We start from the raw sequence: 5,000 nt of genomic DNA on the forward strand, positions 1-5,000 counted from the left end.
GCCGTCTGGCTCCGGGGTGATATGAGGCTGTGAGCTTTGCCCGGCTCCGGGCTCGATGGGGACGGTGAGGCACCAGGTCTACCCCGGGGCCCGGGACACCAGGTCTACCCCGGGGCCCGGGACACCAGGTCTACCCCGGGGCCGGGGACACCAGGTCTACCCCGCCGCCCGGGACACCAGGTCTACCCCGGGGCCGGCGGGACACCAGGTCTACCCCGTGGCCGGGGACACCAGGTCTACCCCGGATCCGGCGGGACACCAGGTCTACCCCGCCGCCCGGGACACCAGGTCTACCCCGGATGCGGCGGGACACCAGGTCTACCCCGTGGCCGGGGACACCAGGTCTACCCCGGGGCCTTGGACACCAGGTCTACCCCGGGGCCGGCGGGACACCAGGTCTACCCCGGGGCAGCCGGGACACCAGGTCTACCCCGGGGCCCGGGACACCAGGTCTACCCCGGGGCCGGCGGGACACCAGGTCTACCCGGGGGCCGGCGGGACACCAGGTCTACCCCGCGGCCGGGGACACCAGGTCTACCCCGCCGCCCGGGACACCAGGTCTACCCCGGGGCCGCCGGGACACCAGGTCTACCCCGTGGCCGGGGACACCAGGTCTACCCCGGGGCCGGCGGGACACCAGGTCTACCCCGGATGCGGCGGGACACCAGGTCTACCCCGTGGCCGGGGACACCAGGTCTACCCCGGAGCCCGGGACACCAGGTCTACCCCGGATCCGGCGGGACACCAGGTCTACCCCGTGGCCGGGGACACCAGGTCTACCCCGTGGCCGGGGACACCAGGTCTACCCCGGGTCCGGCGGGACACCAGGTCTACCCCGTGGCCGGGGACACCAGGTCTACCCCGGGGCCGGCGGGACACCAGGTCTACCCCGGATGCGGCGGGACACCAGGTCTACCCCGTGGCCGGGGACACCAGGTCTCCCCCGGAGCCCGGGACACCAGGTCTACCCCGGATCCGGCGGGACACCAGGTCTACCCCGTGGCCGGGGACACCAGGTCTACCCCGTGGCCGGGGACACCAGGTCTACCCCGGGGCCTTGGACACCAGGTCTACCCCGGGGCCGGCGGGACACCAGGTCTACCCCGGGGCCCGGGACACCAGGTCTACCCCGGGGCCCGGGACACCAGGTCTACCCCGGGGCCTTGGACACCAGGTCTACCCCGGGGCCGGCGGGACACCAGGTCTACCCCGGCGGCCGGGACACCAGGTCTACCCCGGGGCCGGGGACACCAGGTCTACCCCGTGGCCGGGGACACCAGGTCTACCCCGGGGCCGGCGGGACACCAGGTCTACCCCGGATGCGGCGGGACACCAGGTCTACCCCGTGGCCGGGGACACCAGGTCTACCCCGGAGCCCGGGACACCAGGTCTACCCCGGATCCGGCGGGACACCAGGTCTACCCCGTGGCCGGGGACACCAGGTCTACCCGTGGCCGGGGACACCAGGTCTACCCCGGGTCCGGCGGGACACCAGGTCTACCCCGTGGCCGGGGACACCAGGTCTACCCCGGAGCCCGGGACACCAGGTCTACCCCGGATCCGGCGGGACACCAGGTCTACCCCGTGGCCGGGGACACCAGGTCTACCCCGGGGCCGGCGGGACACCAGGTCTACCCCGTGGCCGGGGACACCAGGTCTACCCCGTGGCCGGGGACACCAGGTCTACCCCGGGGCCGGCGGGACACCAGGTCTACCCCGGATGCGGCGGGACACCAGGTCTACCCCGTGGCCGGGGACACCAGGTCTACCCCGTGGCCGGGGACACCAGGTCTACCCCGGGGCCGGCGGGACACCAGGTCTACCCCGGATGCGGCGGGACACCAGGTCTACCCCGTGGCCGGGGACACCAGGTCTACCCCGGAGCCCGGGACACCAGGTCTACCCCGGATCCGGCGGGACACCAGGTCTACCCCGTGGCCGGGGACACCAGGTCTACCCCGTGGCCGGGGACACCAGGTCTACCCCGGGGCCGGCGGGACACCAGGTCTACCCCGTGGCCGGGGACACCAGGTCTACCCCGTGGCCGGGGACACCAGGTCTACCCCGGGGCCGGCGGGACACCAGGTCTACCCCGGATGCGGCGGGACACCAGGTCTACCCCGTGGCCGGGGACACCAGGTCTACCCCGGAGCCCGGGACACCAGGTCTACCCCGGATCCGGCGGGACACCAGGTCTACCCCGTGGCCGGGGACACCAGGTCTACCCCGTGGCCGGGGACACCAGGTCTACCCCGGGTCCGGCGGGACACCAGGTCTACCCCGTGGCCGGGGACACCAGGTCTACCCCGGAGCCCGGGACACCAGGTCTACCCCGGATGCGGCGGGACACCAGGTCTACCCCGGATCCGGCGGGACTTAGTCGTATTTCGGCCGGTGCTGGGTAGACCTGTTGTCCCGGCCGGCTGCGGAAGTTCACCAAGGGGTCGCTGTTGCCGGCTGCCTCCGGCTGCCTCATCGTAAGAGGCGGCCTGCGGTGGCGCCTTTTCCCGGTCGAGCTCCATCAGTCCCCTTGGAGGCTTGGGCGCCTTCGGACTCATCTGTCCGTATTATGGGAGCGAGGTGACGGGCCGCATCCCCACAGGTTGGTTTCATGCCGTGCCTGTGCTTAAGGCGGAAGGGAGCGACCGTGCTGGTGCGGTCGGCAGGGCAGAGGAGGTGCCGCCTAGCCGGGACGAGTCTGTCTGTGGCTTTGTCCCGGCTCCCGTCTTTCCCGGAAAAGCTTGGCACAGCGAGGCCGAGAGAGAAGGGCTGCCGGAGAACCGGGGGCGATCTCCCCGCGAGGCCGAGAGAGAAGGGCTGCCGGAGAACCGGGGGCGATCTCCCCGCGAGGCCGAGAGAGAAGGGCTGCCGGAGAACCGGGGGGCGATCTCCCCGCGAGGCCGAGAGAGAAGGGCTGCCGGAGAACCGGGGGGCGATCTCCCCGCGAGGCCGAGAGAGAAGGGCTGCCGGAGAACCGGGGGGCGATCTCCCCGCGAGGCCGAGAGAGAAGGGCTGCCGGAGAACCGGGGGCGATCTCCCCGCGAGGCCGAGAGAGAAGGGCTGCCGGAGAACCGGGGGGCGATCTCCCCGCGAGGCCGAGAGAGAAGGGCTGCCGGAGAACCGGGGGGCGATCTCCCCGCGAGGCCGAGAGAGAAGGGCTGCCGGAGAACCGGGGGGCGATCTCCCCGCGAGGCCGAGAGAGAAGGGCTGCCGGAGAACCGGGGGGCGATCTCCCCGCGAGGCCGAGAGAGAAGGGCTGCCGGAGAACCGGGGGCGATCTCCCCGCGAGGCCGAGAGAGAAGGGCTGCCGGAGAACCGGGGGCGGTCTCCCCGCGAGGCCGAGAGAGAAGGGCTGCCGGAGAACCGGGGGCGGTCTCCCCGCGAGGCCGAGAGAGAAGGGCTGCCGGAGAACCGGGGGGCGATCTCCCCGCGAGGCCGAGAGAGAAGGGCTGCCGGAGAACCGGGGGCGATCTCCCCGCGAGGCCGAGAGAGAAGGGCTGCCGGAGAACCGGGGGGCGATCTCCCCGCGAGGCCGAGAGAGAAGGGCTGCCGGAGAACCGGGGGCGATCTCCCCGCGAGGCCGAGGGAGAAGGGCTGCCGAAAGACGATCCGAGAGGGAAGCCGCTTGGCGTCCGAGGCAAGGCGGAGAGAGAAGCTGCGAGCTTTCCCGCGCCGGCCCGGCTTCTGCCGGCCGATTCGCAAGGGGGGGCGGCCCCCCTGGGCAGCGGTGGCGGGCGAGGCGGCGGCGCCTCGTCCCTTTCGTGCCTGGCCTTAAGCCGGGGCCCACTCGGCGGGCACTTTTTTGGGGCTGTCGGTCCGCCTCGGCGGCGGTCGGCCCGCCCGGTAAAGCTGCGGAGCCCGGGGTCGGGGCGCCCCGTCCCCGGCCCGCGTTGTTGAAACCATCCCCCTTCCTCGGCCTTAAGCCGGGGACCCGCGTTGGCGGGCAGAGATTTTTGGAGTTGACGGACCCGGCACCCGACGGAGGGAGCCCCCCGGACTTGTCCCGGGCGAGGCGGCGGCGCCTCGCCCACCTCGGTCGTGGCCGCACGGACCGAGCCGCTTATGCCGGGCGGGCTGGGTTGCCACGCGGGCCCGGCTTTTTTTTTTCCGCGGTTTAGGCGCGCCGGCGTGCGGGCAGAGTGGGGGCGCCCGCCCGGCCTCCGCGGATCTTAATTTTTCTCCGGCGGCCCTAAGCCGCGGCACCGAGAAGCGTTGCGACGAAGGGGCGCGCGGCGGCGGCGAGAGAGAAGGGAGCGAGCGGGAAGCCGGCGGGTCCGTGGGGGGAGTGAGTCTCGCGTCTCGCCCCCCACGGTCCCCGGTGCCCCGTGCCCGCGGCCCCCGTGGCTAGCACGGATCGTTGCGAACGCGCCTCCATGTGCCTTTTTTTGTCGTGCCGCTCCCCCGGCAATTTTTTCCCGGAAAAGGGAGAGCCGGCCGCCGGTGGCGCGGTCCGGTGGCACTTTTTCTCGCACGCTCGGCCGGGTTCCCCGGGCCGGAAGGGGAAGCCGAGTCCCCCCGGCCTGGCGGGCCAGCCCAGTCCCAGTCCTGCCGTTGCCTAGCCGAAAGGGGAAGCCGTTGGAGCCCGCGGGAAACCGGGCGGGCGGGTGGCGGCACCCCCCGCGCTCCTCCTCTGCCGCGAGCGCTCCGCAGGCGGGGCTTGGGCGGCCGTCGCCGTTGTCCCAGGACCGTGGCCGTGGGGCCCTTGTCGCTGTTGGCGCGGCTCCTTCCTCGGCCGCGCGCCCGATCGATGAGGCTTTTCGGGTGGCGTCGGAGAGGGCCCTCGGCCGGCCGGCTCTCCTTCCGGGGCTTCTCTGTCGCGGGGAAGTCACGGCGGGGGTGTCCGGTGCTCGGGCAGGGTGGTCTCCTTTTCCAGTTCGCTTCCCGTCGCAGGCGAGGTGTCGCCCCTCCCGCTGCCGGGGAGGGCGTCTTTACCGACCCCAGCTGTGTGACGGCCGCGTGGCCCCGCTAGCCTTCAGGTGTCCTTCAAAAGCCACGCGAGG

The sequence above is a fragment of the Melospiza melodia genome, chromosome 17 (assembly GCF_035770615.1).
Source record: "Melospiza melodia melodia isolate bMelMel2 chromosome 17, bMelMel2.pri, whole genome shotgun sequence".
Classification (NCBI taxonomy): domain Eukaryota; kingdom Metazoa; phylum Chordata; class Aves; order Passeriformes; family Passerellidae; genus Melospiza; species Melospiza melodia.